This window comes from Meleagris gallopavo, chromosome 20 (assembly GCF_000146605.3).
Source record: "Meleagris gallopavo isolate NT-WF06-2002-E0010 breed Aviagen turkey brand Nicholas breeding stock chromosome 20, Turkey_5.1, whole genome shotgun sequence".
In the NCBI taxonomy this organism is placed as follows: Eukaryota; Metazoa; Chordata; class Aves; order Galliformes; family Phasianidae; genus Meleagris; species Meleagris gallopavo.
The window spans coordinates 8,029,422-8,044,348 of record NC_015030.2 but is presented as its reverse complement, the minus strand read 5'-3'; the positions used below and the strand labels follow the sequence as shown (position 1 = coordinate 8,044,348).

Sequence of the window (14,927 nt, the reverse complement as noted above, 5' to 3'; positions counted from 1 at the left end):
ATTAAATGCAGTTTCTTATATTTTAAATAAAGCAAGGCTTGAAACTCAAAACAAAGACAAATGTACAACTGTTCAGGTGATCTTTTCACATTTTTTGTTTTTCAGCTAGAAGTATAACTGGATGGAACACAAAATTAAGTTGTCTACTTAAAATAAAGAATTTTAGGACTAAATATCCTTCACAAATATATTTGAGCAGAAACTTAGTACAGCAAAATGAATTAGATCCAAACATCTCAACAGCAGACAGCATCAGCCCTTCCTCATGGAGCACGGCTGCGCTGCAGTGCAGTAGCTGAGGATGTGTTGTTTTGCATCTGGATGACAACACATTGTCACCACACCACAATTCACCTTCTGACAAACAGGAACACCCGGAAAGAGAGCAGGTGTTGGGCAGCACGTGGTCAACTCAGGCCATGACACCTTTAGTGTTGCTGCACTGAAGTGTGCTCTTACTACACAGGGAATGACTAATTGGGATGCCTATTAGTGAGGGAAGGTTTCTGTATTTGTATCACATCTCCTGCTCTTACAGCACACGTCACAGAAAGGACTCATGAGAATCAGCTTTGACAATTCCTATTCAAAGACAGGAGGAGGAAAAAGTCAGATTTTACTCTGAGACCTTGGGAGTGGAAGGGTGGGGAGAACACCTATAGAGATATCCAAGCAGTCACACTTGTTTACCTTAACTACTTGTATATTCACCATTGTGCACGACATCCAGAACGTGCTGTCTATGCCCATTCTGCTCTCTAACAAAGATATCAACTATTTGTAAAGCAGAAGCAATTCAGCCAAACAGAGGACACAGCTTTTCCAGGAAACCACAGAAAAGCTCAACCCACAGTGCAAGGAGACCTCAAAAGGAGCTAAGTTATTGCAGTAATTTTACTAGTACGTGACTTCTGGCTATGGTAGCAGAAATTTATTTTACAATTCTTTTGAGTAATTTTAACTCTGTATCACTAGTGGGCAATGCCAAGTTTTGACCTATGATACACATCTCTGGTTGCAATCACAGCTATGGCGAGTAGACAGCCCATACTTGCATGAGAAGTGGGATAAGGTTCACAAAGCAGATTACTTTCAAGAAATAACTAAAGCTTTGGACCTTCACTGCTGATTAGAAGGATAACAGCAATCAGGAACTCAGAGAATATACATACATACACAAAAAACAGATGTTGTACAATGATGTTCAGAGTAAGTCTACTTCTGTCCTGTCTGCAAACTAGAGAGCAATCGGGTGCACCTAGGCTGTTTAACTGAGCATTTACTCCCTCTCCCATCATTCACAAAGCACAGCTGAACGTGTTTCATCATGTAAACCAAACTTTGATGCACTTCCAAGCTAGCAATAACAACACTTTAAACAATTCATGTGTACAAACGTCCGCTGCTAATCATACATTTGGCCTTCAATTACACAGTGAGGATTCTGCAAGCTACACCAAGCTCCTCAACTAACAAGGATACTTACCTGCTTGCTGTATCCACTTGGAAAGAAACAGGCAGAGCACAGAAGAGTCATGCAAGGTTACACAAGGAAGGTAGGAATGATTCAGAACCCACATTCTTACCTTAGAGAAGCAGCACATGTCAGCAACTAAGTCTAGGGGAAAAGTCTGGCATGGGGGAAGAGCAAGGTGACTTCAGCCCCAGCCACCAGACGAGCCACAGCTCACTGATTTGGGCCACTTTCAGCACTGCACATTTAGATCGAGCTTGAGGGTGGGAGCATATTATTATAGACCTACTCTTAGCAACCCCCTGTAAACACAGAAACAAACAACCAGTGCTTTCATTCACTCTTTGGAAGGTGACTGGGCCTTTCTGCCTTTCAAGCACCCTCCAAATCACTGGGGGTCCTTTCAGAAACTGAACAATGGCATTACTGGTAACCAAATCTCTCCTTGATACAATTCAACTCGACAATTTCACATCTAAGACAGAGCCAATTTAAGTATATATATATTTTAGAAAAGAAAATCAAATCAAACCCAAACAAAAACTTTTGAAAGGATTCACCTCCACTCAAACCCTTTATAATACAAGAAGTATCAGGATTGTTTCACAATTGCACCAAAATTCCTCTCAGTTTCACTCAAACTGAGAACCCTTAGCCTAGAATTTTGAAGTTTTATCATCTTCAAGTTCACAGGTAAAAAAAAAATAAAAATCTATATCCAGTTCTCTTCCAGGCCTTGAGAATAGGTTGAGATTGTCTTCTGTTTGTATAACCTCTTAGCACTCACAAATTCAAGTCAGTCATATATTTACACTAGCGAAAGGAAACCTTCTGTTATGAGCATTGCTACTTAAAAGGCACTGCACTGCCTACTTGAGACAGCTCCACTGTCAACTTTATAGACAAAACAAAGCACCTTCACACTAACAATTTAGAAAGAGATTAAACCAATGCACAAAGCAACAAAGTTGGAACCAACTGAAAGGAACAGATCAAAGTCGTGTGCACCATGCTTACTTTATCCACCTCATACACAGCTCAATTGAGCCACATTTATTAACTGAGGAAGGAAAATTCAGTAGAGCAATTCAGAGCCTTTCGTAATCATTTAGTTGGGCAAAGATTGCAAATTGGGTGACTGAGTTCACACATTGCAACAGGCCAACGATGCAGTCACACTGCTATGACTTAATGCAACATCTGCGCCAAGGGAAAGGGCAGATCTCCCCTCAGAAATACCCTTGGAAAAATCTGTAGCAAGCTTCATAAATGTAGCAGGGTATTTCCAGGCCTCACTCATGTTAAGCATAGATCAGAAAAAAGTGCTTTACATAAAACATGAATTTGTTCCTTGCTGAGTGAAGAAAAGGCCCTACAGGTTATTAAAGAGCATTTTAATATTTTTCCCCCTTTATCTATCAAATGCATCAGAAGAACAAGCCCTAACCGCTATCGAGGAAGCCACCAATTTGATTACTTACAGTGCCACACTTTTACTTCATGCAGATTGCCATCACTATTCAAATGGAAAGACTGTCTGATTACATCTCTGCTCACACCTACATCCCTCTGTGCCATTGCTCTTTAAAGAGGCAAACCTCTTGGCAAGCTCCTGTCTCTCAGGCTGGGGAAGAAGCAGTAGTTCTTTAGGAGATCTATTTTTTTCTCTTGGGTTATTCAATAGTCATTTCCAAGTGTCAAACTGAAGACAGATAAATGATTCATACTGTAAATCTACCCTCCATTCAGGTAGGAAGAAGTAATGTGTTTGAGATAGCTCTTCCACATGGCAGAATTGATACAGAAGATCTTTCTTACATTAACATAGACAGGACAATTCTAATGCCAATATCTTTTTTCCAACACTGAGATATGGGAGGACTGCTGCAATTTTTCAATACTCATTTAAAATAAGTAACAGAAAACACGAAGCATCACATAAAATTCCTTCTGCTAAGAACTAGAAGTCTCATTTCAAGTACTCCAGAACACAGCATGAGTACTAGCGATCCTATCTGTTACAGACATGATTTAGGCCACAGTGGCAGCCTAGGAAGCCAATTCCAGTGTATTTAGTCCAGAATGATCTCAGTGAAGCAGAGGTCACAGCTCATGGAACATTACCTGCCACATGAATTGCATCTCATTGAACACATTTATACTGTAAGAGACAAAAGAAGATACAAAACCCAATTTCCACATCCTTTCTTATCACTCACCATTCAAACCTCCCCTAGAAACTCCACGAGTTAATGTATTCCATGGCTAACACCTACTTCTCTTCTAACATCCTCAAGTCATTACTTTTAAATGAAGTACATAAAAGCTGTTGGTAATTAGCATCACACAATCGCCCTGTGAAACGTGCGTGTCAGAGATCCAGTTACCTCAAGTTAATACTTTGAAGCTTGCTTTCCAACATGAGTAAGAATGTTTTGCTTCACCTTTCAAGTCAATTGCAACTGAATTTGAGATGCAAATGGGAAAAACAATGATAAAACTTTCATATAGGAAATTTGGAGTTACAAACAGGGAAAGACAGCCTTGAAAGAAACACAGAAATATTTTATATTTTATATAAGAACTATTGGAAGTCCAATGTGTGCAACAGGAGTCAACAACAGGATTACAGCAAATGGCCCACACAGCCAAAAGAGGGGGAGTCATCCTCCATATACCATATATACAAATTTTCCACAGAGCATACCTCTAACAAAGGTCAACCAGGTTATCACAACTAAACTAGTTAGAATACCTGTAAGAAGAGTTCTTTCTGAGCCTCATAAAGGAAGGATTATCTTTTGTGCAAATGCATTTAGGGTTAGGAAAATCCAAGTTAAATAATGAGTGTTCAGATATATCAAGGAAAACTTGAAATCTTGCTTAGGGCCTTTCATATAAATGTACCATCAGTGAGAATACTTACAATGAGAACTATAAATCAGAAATGCAAGAGGAGTTATTTACCAAAATCTAGGACAGAAAGATCAAATACAAATTGCAGTGGCAAATAAGTAGCCTGATAGAAGTCCCAGTAATTTTGAATACAGACAATGCTAATAAGGCCCTTCCTACAAGTTCCTATCTGCAATGTTTCAAAAAAGAACAGAGAAAAACTGTTTAATGTTAGCTAAGTGGGTCTATTCTATCTTAACATTCTCCCCAAAGACTTCAGAAAGGTCAACCACCACCTCAGCTTCTCTGCCTCCTCCAATAAAAGATTACTTACTATTCTTTCCCACTCTCCTTCCATGTCACATCCCTTGCATCAAGAACTTCATAATTCTGCACCGGAGTTTAACTTTGACAAACAGAAGAGGAAGCAGTTAGAAGCTGCCCAAAAATCCAGAAAACATTAACTTGCTAAATGCCATTGTGAAGTCTGAAGTGACACAGCATTTATAAGAAACAGACGTTTGAAAAGAGAGAAAAAAAGTTAATCCAAAGCACAAACCAAAACATGCAATAACACACAAAACAGAAACTGATGGGTGGAGAAGAGTCACTACCTTGTCATTTTTTGCAGTATTTATTATTTTTACAAACATGCAAAGCCCAGAAGGCTGCTGCCAGCTGCCTGCAGTGCAGCTGCCGGACAGCGGGGGCTCCCAGCCCCTTCCAGCCCATGGCCTTGGGTTCCACAGAGTGATGTCTGTGCTGCTGGACAACAGAAGCAAGCCTCAGCACCAGCAGCCAAAGTAACTCGCATTGGCACCAAATGAAGAACCGGGCCAACAACAAGTCTGCCACAGCACGAGACAAAGCTAGCTGGGAAAACATAGCAGCACAGTGTGTGTACATACCCAGAGCTGGGAGCAGAGGGCTGCAGGCAGCAAGGAGAAAGGACTTCAGCAGTGCAACAAACCTGATGGCGTGCCTGGACAGCAGCTGCGTAATGTCTGGCATTGGATGGCAGTGGATTCCCAGTTTGCACAAGGAGAGCACATTCAACTTTCAGCACGTAATTCCAGCTTTCCTCCTATTAGCTATTTTATTCTTGTTTCCTCATCATCCACAACTGCTAGCAACGTGTAGTATCTTTTCCATCCAAAACTTCTCCATTTAGTACTCCCGTGGAATGGGATTTAGAAATAAAGGCACTACCAACAGAGCAGTGGAACAGATGGAGGATGAGCCTGTGGCACAGCCTGCAGCCAGCTCTCCCTGCCCAGCACAGGAGCTGGGTCGAGCTCATCTCCTAGAGCTGCTGCACCAGCCACCAACACACACCCTTCCATCACATGATAGCATAGAGAGCAAAAGAGCCCACTGGTTCCCATGCAATCTAGAACACAAAACACAGAACTGCTGCATTTGCTCTCTTCTAAATGGGAAGAGAGGACAAATCTAAATTACTGCTACTGCAGAGGCCGCATATCTTTAGAATCATAGAATCACCAAGGTCAGAAAAACCTACGAGATCATCCAGTCCAACCATCTGCCCATTACCAGTAGTTCTCACTAAACCATGCTCCTCAAAGACACAAAAACTCAAAAACATTTACACCTCAAAAAACTACATCTTATTGAGAAGGCAAATGCTGAGGGACAGCACTAATGGACACAGCAACAACTCTCTCCTTATCTCACTGGGGGGAGAAAAAAAATAAAAGAATCCACTCCTCATTAATCTGATGAAAGATTATCTAAAACCCTTTGGATTAGTCCACAGTTGAGAATGCTGCCCACATCACTGATTAAATTAAAGGCCACTACAAAAACCTTTGGGGGAATGTCACTAAGTGACTTACAGAAAAACAGGCTGCTCTGAATCCTCAATCAAGAAGGGTTTACCAGAATGGTGTTACACTCATTCACTCAACCATCCAAATGCGTTATCAGCAGGAGAAACTGCACACAGGGAACAAGTGAGCGTTCAAGAACTTCATTACATTTACATTCCTCTCACTAACACCAAAAAATCTCACAACTTGTATTATATCAAACCAAACAAACTCTCATGTATTATTAGGATGCATCTCTTGAAAGATCTGTGGTGTCTTCTCTTTCCTTGTTGCTTCCCTCCTCTCCTCAAAAGAAGCACAGATGCCTTCAGGTGCCCAGGACCTGCACGCCCCAGGCACGTTGTTATCTGACCTTTCATCCTCCAGTTCTGGTGGTACTTTTTCAACTGTTGGACAGCAAATCCCCAGGCAGTTGGCAGAAAAAGTAAAGAAAAACAAGCAAGCAATGTCAGGCTTCAAGCTGGCATCTACCTTAGATACACACAAATAAAGAAGTATTCATATGCACAAAGGTAGCTGTACTCTAATGGGAAAGTTCATTAACATAAGGCAGTCAGGTACACAGCAAGCCATGGCTGATTAAAGAGAGGGTTACTGACAGAAGGGGTCCTGGTTACACAGGCCTCCTTCCTTCCAGCTCACCTACCCACAGGAAGCAAGAAGAGTCTTTGATGAATGCAAAAAAAATGCCTTCCAGATAGGGCAGACCAGAATTTCTCAGAAGTCTGAAAATGTAATCCCCAGAGGGCTCCAAAGGAAAAGGTCACTAACAGCACATCCAGTCTTCTCAGAGCTGTGAATTTTCAGACTTTGAGAGGCGGTGGAACAAAAGGAATTCAACAGTAATTCAAACCAAAAGTCAGCGTGTTCTGCAAGATTTGTTTTAGTTCTTAAATGGTTCTTCCTGCTTCAGGTACTTCAGCCAGGAGGCCGCCTTGCAAACAGCTCTGCTCTGCCACTGGGTGTGAGGAAAAACCAATGAGGGTATTTGCTACAACTCATGCTGCCTGGAAACTGCAAAGGCAAGCAGCACACATCTGTACCACGCCACCAAATAAAGCTCTGCATGATCTGATTTGGGAAGGAAATGGTTTGCAGACTACATTTCCAGACTTCTTTGAAGAACCTGTGCAGGTAATCACATTATTTGGAGTTTTAAAATTGTAAGGGGAGTGATAAAAAATGCTGTTACCTCGCTGACAATTAGTGCTCATACAGTGCCTCAAACTAATAAGATACGGAATCTACTAGCTTACCAAAAGGGCAACAGCAAAGACTAAAAACCTGCTGAAGGTGATACAGCCCATCTCACTCTGGCAACCAGTATGCAAAAATCATAAGCTACCAGTAACAGCTTAATATATTAAGGTTTCCTCCCCAAAGCATGTTTGGGGTAATTTGTATTTCCAAAAGCTGATATACATTTTAATTGCAGTATATTATAGGTCAATTACAGACTGCCTGAGTGTAACAGCTGCTTTACAGGCTTGATTCTTATTGAAATCAACTGAGTCAGAAAATGATGAGCACCTCCCACAAAATATTTTTTTAATCTTAATTGCTAAGAAACTATGGCAGATAGATACGTCAAAGAAAAACAACTTGGCAAGTTATCTGAATTAACAGGATCCTATTATAGCAAAGAAGATATAAAGAGAATGCATCTGTTGTAAGAAAAAAAAAATCAGCATGCTGTGCTGAGGTACCTTCAGGTATCTCAGAGCCCTTTTGCTCGCACCCTGACACAACAAAACCATGACAAGGTCCTTCCTACTCCATTTTTCTCTCTCAAAATGTAAGTACTGGTAGCAGTACTTTAGAAAGATGCCTCATCATGTGAAGTCTCAAAAGAAGTAAACAAAATAAGACTGGGAGGAATACAAACTGCATTCTCCTTCCCCTTCGGCACCACGTGGTACCGCAGCACCTGCCTGGTCCTGAACTTAGGTCAAAAATCAAAGCCTTCTACAAGATTTGAGTTAATCACTTTCTCAAGTTTTCAGCACTCTGCAAAATGTTCTCACTCCCCTTGGTGAAAAGTAGTTTCCAAAGATCAATAATGCAGGACGCAACGCAGCCATTACTCATCCCTTTCAGCAGTTATTTTTTCCTACAGGGCTTAATTCACTCATCTCAGCACGCAGGCAGACGTAGGCCCTTCTCACAGGGGAGAGAAATCCTCAGGCAGACGGGACAACATGTGTACATAAAATCATCCCTCCAGGCCTCTGTATGGCAGACAAAGGCAGGAGCCCCGACCTGCTGCACATGGAGCTGCAGGTCCCACTTCCCTATGTGGGAACAGAGGGAGCTGCTTCCAAGACCCCATCTGACAAACCCAGCAGCTGAAAGCAAGAGCAGACAGTCAGCGCCTCAGGGCCACGTGCACCCAGACTCCATTGCTTCCTGCTGTATTAATACCGCAAGATTAAGAAAATGGCCTCTTTCTTGCCTGATCATTTTTAAGAATTCCAGCTCTACTTCAGATTCAACTGTATTGTTGAGTTGTATTGTATTCATGCAGGCTTGCTGCTTTTACTCCTCTTTGCACTTTCTTCAGTTAAAAAAAGAACCACAATCATCCTTTTCTCAGCCTGTATTTGCTATCCAATAAACAGATACTGTCTTAGTTATGTTTATCTAACAAAAGCTGCCAATGACTTCAACAACATAGACGTTTCCACCATTGCAGAGATAATGTCTGTATTCTCAACTACTTGATAAAACAACTGAGAACCAACTCTCTCCCCTGCACATGGGTTACATTTTCTGTGCACATTCACAGAAAAAGCATCATTCAAGTAGCTGCAAGGAAATTAATTGTAGGTCATCAACGTTAAGGTCTCGATTTGCTGGGAGATAAAAGAACAGAAAGCCACCAGATAGACTCAAAAGGGTAAGCGGAAATATCTGTCTTTGAGCCACATCCTGCTTTCTTCAATTACAGTGTTGTGCAGGCAATTCTCATCTCAGACACAGGGTAATGTTTTTGTAATACATGCTCAACACACCTACCCCACGCTCTTTAGTTAGAGTCAATCAGCTATAACAATCTCTAAATTACATACATTAATAATTCAGTAAGTGCATACATACTTCCTCACACATCACCATACAGCAGGGGTGCAGTCATTTAAAACAGGCTTTTAATTAGTGAGCAGTCCTGTCAGGGAAGCCAAGCACAGGTGTCAGCCCTGCCAGTCTTCCAGGATGAGGTGGCAAGCAGCTGATGACTGGAGTAACCAGGGCTGCCTTTGTTGACTGAAGAGCAGTGCCAGTGGAAACCCAGACGTGCAATGGAAATCTTTTCACCTTCTATTCACCACCATGCAGTGAGACAAGCTCTTCTCCATTAAACAGACTCACTGGTAAATACACTGCTTGTGGCACCTAGATACAGGAAGCAGACTTTAAATACACACACACACACACACACACACACATCCCATGAGAGTAAAGTAGTAAAATAACACTCACAGTGCTGTACAGTCATTTACTCTTCTTTATCATCTTAATTTTAAACTTTTTGGTTGGTAGAAAGAATAAAAAATATCTAGCTAGAATTTTAAAAATCTGGCTATTAGGAATGAAACTGAAAAGCGATCCCAACGGAAATCACACACTTATAACATGTATCCAACACTCAAGAACCAACCCTTAAAGCTTCACAGTGAAAAGTCAATGCAAGCAGACATTTATGCTTTTAAATCTAACCCAATCTTTTCTTACACCCTTGGAGTCCACGTGTTTTTCTAGCAGTGTTAGGCATGAATCTTCAGTTTGCCTGTAACACCAGTTAGGCAATGTTACAGCATCCTGGAAAAGGAGGACTGTTATTGTAAAGGGAACAGTAACAGGAATTACACAACAGGAGATGGCTGTTGTGTACAAATGCTCCTTTCTCCATTTACATCTCTTGCAATTCACACAAGTAATAAAATGAACAGTGTTATCATTTTCCTAAAAGTGCAAGAGTTTATTAAAGAGATTATTAAAGACCTGGCAAAACCTTCATTAACCAGCACATTTTTGAGCTGACAGATCACCTCCTCTTCTTTCTTATCCTCTTCTCCCAGTTCATTTAATACTTCAAGCCAAGTCACACAGAAAGACATGTGAAAGCAATTTGACAACAAGTGCCACTGAGGTCTCGGAATGATAAGCCTTATCAAACTTCCCAGCATTAGCAAACCAGGACAGAAATACTTCATTTACCACCAAAACACATCTACGTATGCATTCAGCCCCAAACATTACACAAAAGCATTGGGACAGAATGTAAATGGGTTGCACGATTTCCAGGCTCAACCAGAGGATACTGTGAGCCAAACCCAGGCAGCAGCTCCCACTGTCTGCTGTCACATGCCAGGCACTATTTCCCAACCAAACTACCACAGTGATGAACATGACTATCTCCCTTCCTCCCACAGAAGCCTTACTCTTTGGCTGTGTTTGGGCTCATAAAACTTTATTATTCCTCTATCTTAAACTTGACTTCCAATGACACAAAATGATTTTTGCAGCTATTTAATTTCAGACTATAACTTCATTTCAGCTCACAAAAGGCTGCAGTTGAATGTTTCAGCCTGCCACGATCTGCTTTGAAATTTCCAGAGTCAAAGGTAGATAGCAGCCTGCTTTGTGCCTGCATTTTTGCAGTCCTATTCTAGAACTGAAATTAAACACAACACTTGGAATGCAGAATAAGATCTAGAGCCTCAGAGCTCTCAGTCTTCTGCATAAGCTACTTAAATCCAGTATAGCAATTTTTAGGACTCGGACTTCTTAGAAGAATGTCCTAAATCTTGAATAAGCATTTTGATACTGTTTTCTGAGACCCTCTTTTAAACTGACCATCCCATCTTCTCACAGCTTCAGGGTAAGAATCCACCACCAACAGGATAAGTGGTCCAAGATACCCAATACTTGCACCAGCACCAAGGGACACTCTTTTGCCACGTTCTTGTCATCCAGCACCAGTGGGGTCAGAGGGCAGAACAGTTTATAAACCACAGAGCCGCTGGGTAATGGATATTAAAGCCCAGTTCATACAACAATTCATTTGTGCTACCCTCCTGGCCCTTAGGGGAGAACACCACTGTTTACTGCATTTTATTGATCTTGCCATCCCGTGTCCCTCAGTCACCTTCTCTTCTATAATGCCCAACTTAACCCTTATGCAGAGCTTGGTCCAAACCCTGGCGACTCCATTCATCTCCAGGTCTTCTGAGGAACAACACACACAAGTGCTGACTTAAGTACCAATCCTTAAACACCCCAGCTGAACGGGCACACAGAGTCATGGCTATGTAGTGCAAACTCTTCATGTTTTATTGCCTCAAGTCATAATGGGATCTTGATTGATAATTATTAATTTCCTGCTGTCAAAATTCTGAGCCTGTTAACAGAAGCCTGTGGTACCTCTGATGGACAGACAACACTGTGCTTAGCAGTCCTGCCTTTGCTCCCTTAATTTCAAACACTCCTGCAGCTGTTAGGCTGGAGGCACTGTCACAGGGCAAGAGAGAAGAGATTGCTCCCTGGGAGGCAGCCTTTGCACCAACTGAGCTCAGTCAAACTCAGGAAGAGGTTGAAGTAGTTAGAAAGCTCTAATAATCAAAAAGACACCTGGAAAATAAGCTATTTTCTGCACACAAAAAGCAGTGAGTAGGAGAATTAGACTAAAGGAACCAAATCTAATAAAAATCAATAGAGCTACTAAATTGCTCTCCATCAAATTCTTTTTTAAGTCTCTCCTTTCTCATAATGCCTTAAAAAAGCTTAATAGTTGTACCATTAATACACTAAAAATCACTGCCTGCCCATATTTTCTCACTATTGCCTTCATTTAGTCATTGCTGCCTCCTGAAATACAAAGCACTTTAGAGAAGAAAGTATCTTTTTCAATCACTGTAGAGCACCTCGGAAAAATGAAGTGTTTTATGAATAGGGCTCACTGATGCTATGTGCCACGCAAGCAGGTTGATGTTTTCTCTAGAAATGTAGTGAAAGTTTAAAATACAGTGATCTTGCTTATAAACTGAAATATCAAAATCTGACAGAGATGATACTCTACAATGAGCATGGAAGTTACATTTATGCTTGTCATTTCTTTTCTACAGCATTTTTAAAATAATAAAAAAAATAACAAAATAATTTATGCTGAAAGAGAACTCTGGAGTCAGTTTGGTCCAGCTCTCACTCAACAGGGCCAACGTTGAGCCTTTTATCAAGGGGAGGACCCCAGGAATAAGGTTAGTCACATGGAATGTTGCAGGGCTGGCTTTGACCTTCAGAGTTCTCAGGTGTCAATGTGAGAGACAGTACATGAAAGTTCAGACAACTCTGTATAGAGGCTTTTCTTTGAACAAGTCTTTCACCCTGTCCCAGCACAAAGCCAACACTGCCTTACTTAACTCCCTCATTTGCCCCTTAAGTGCTACATTCTTCTTCAGCCCTGACATGTAGCATCACTCTCTCCATATTTCACTGTTTCAACATCTGTCCCCTTGAAATCACAGGGCATTCTTTCTAGCATCCACTTTACATTACCTAGAGTAAGAAAAGTCATTGTTCGTTCCCTTTATTGGCCACACATGGCATCCTTATGCATTTCCAGAGTACGTTTCTACTCTGACTATATTATGGCTCTTCCAATACCAACTATGTGCTCACGAAGGCTCACAGCATTAACTCTTATATTTATTTCACTCATCTCTCAGCCTACATTACACTCTCCTTTTCCAACATACATTGTCATCTAATTGATTCCTTGGGCAGTAAGGATTTTCAGGACATAATGCTTTTATTCAAGGATAAATGTTTCAGAGCACATTGAATTAACACTACCATTTACTGCAGATATCTGTTAGCAACATTTCTAGCTTGCCAACAGAAAAGAAGAAAAATCCAGAGATTTTAAGCGACTTTTTTGAGCTCCAAGAATGTACATAAAACCAAAATTTACTCAACTTATTTCTCATTCCCTTGAAACTTACAATTTATGCTAACTGAGAAGCTCTTTCCTTCAGCTTCTGGGCAGGTACAGCCTACCCCACACCACAAGTTACATATCTCCTGGGCCACAACAGGCTGAGGCTTGGTCCTCAGCACTGCACAGAGAACAGGACAGGAGAACACCATCACAGGAACGTGCCTTCGCATACGTTCAGTGCTGAGCTCACAACTTGGTCCATCCCATACAAGACAAGGTCAGTAACCTCTCAGGCTTGCTGGAAGTGATTCCTTTACTCTGATTTCACCTAACGGGTCAGGTTCATGTAGCATAGAAAGGGGAGATTACAGCAGCACAATCTCAACATTTATCAACATGATTTTAAGCTTATTCCTGTTACTTTACCCCTTTTAACTAGTAACTTTCACTATCACCCATTGCTTTATTTACATTTAGAGCACAAAAGGGAAATTACTTGCATTGAACATTCTGCTTATGTTTCCAGCTTCACATTCCTTAGTTTGTAATTCAGTTGTCTTAGACTTCATTTACTTACAAATAACTGCCATCAATACTCAAAGCTACTAAATAGTATCATCATCCAAACTAAAAGCAGTAAGCAACTGATAAACATACTTCATGGGGCCGTGAACTTCAAGTTTTCACTTTGGATTTCATTAATGGATTTTCTTTTCTAAAATAAAAGCAACACAGGTCATTTAAAGAAATTCTTTGCACAGACCAAAAGTTTCCCAGAGGCGTGCTGAGCTCACCAGTACAATACACAGGGGATATCAAGGAGCAGAGTCTGATAAAAGACGCCTTTGAGCACAGGATTATCTTTTTGTTCTTCTGCTCAAAAGACAAAGCTTCTTACTTATCCCTGCTCAGAAACACTGCCTCATACCTCAGCACCTACATGGAGAGTTAATAACGTGCCACCCGCAGCAGGGCACTGCATTGGATCAGCTTTAAAGGCCATCACAATGGTAACCTCTTATATATTACAAATAAACCTGAGTCTTTAAAGCCAATTCTAACACTAAAAGTGTTACTTTCTTTCGCTTAAGTTAAATTGCTTTTATCCTTAATTTAACAATTCAGAGACAATTGAAAGCAAGTACTCACACTGCCTGAATTTTATTCAGATTAGGAATAATAGTTGTTATAAATTCCAAATAAAGCCTTGAGATTGTGAAACTGCCTTGTTTCCCCGAGTTCTGCAGGCAAGAACATCTTGAAAGGGGAGTTATGTGAAGACAGAGGAGTATGACAAAGCATCTTAACAGCATTCCAAGCTCACTGTGATTTACCTCGCAGTTACAACGGGGGAGTTAGAAAAGTTTCATTTCAGCCGCACTGAACTGCCCGAGATGACAGCTGCTGCAGCAGCTCCTTCAGACATTTGCTGACAAATACAACCATCAAAAAGTTGAGCACAGACATTTAGAAGGAACTTCAGTACATGATGAAACGACACCGAGCTGAAACAGACAGGTAAAATATAATTACATTAACAATTAAAAGAGGTTCAGGAGCCGAAACGCCGACACCTGGGACAAGAAAAAGGAAACAATTCGAGGTGACGGACAGATAAGCTCTCCGCCCTCGAATTCCACCAGAACACGCGTTACAGCCTGCTCTGCCGCCTGCTTTTAAGGCATCGCTTCCACTCCAGCAGTGCCCCCGGCGGAGCGCACCTCCCGCCCCAGCCAACTGCGCCCCGCGCCCAACAACGGCACAGATAACGGCG

The 14,927-nt window shown here is 41.3% G+C and overlaps 1 protein-coding gene across 3 annotated transcripts in view; it reads right to left on the bottom strand.

Annotated features, from left to right (window-relative positions):
- The window catches only part of TEX2 (testis expressed 2), a 47,919-nt gene that overhangs the window by 24,342 nt on the left and 8,650 nt on the right, over positions 1 to 14,927 (bottom strand). Inside the window, exon 1 of one of the 3 annotated variants that reach the window (XM_003211548.4) lies at positions 14,488 to 14,667. The exons of 1 other annotated variant lie outside the window; for it this stretch is intronic. The gene's annotated coding sequence lies outside the window, so the exon portion shown is untranslated. Of the gene's footprint in view, positions 1 to 1,586; positions 1,607 to 14,487; positions 14,668 to 14,927 lie in introns of those variants that run through there. One more of the 3 variants, XM_019621740.2, reaches the window with a different exon arrangement.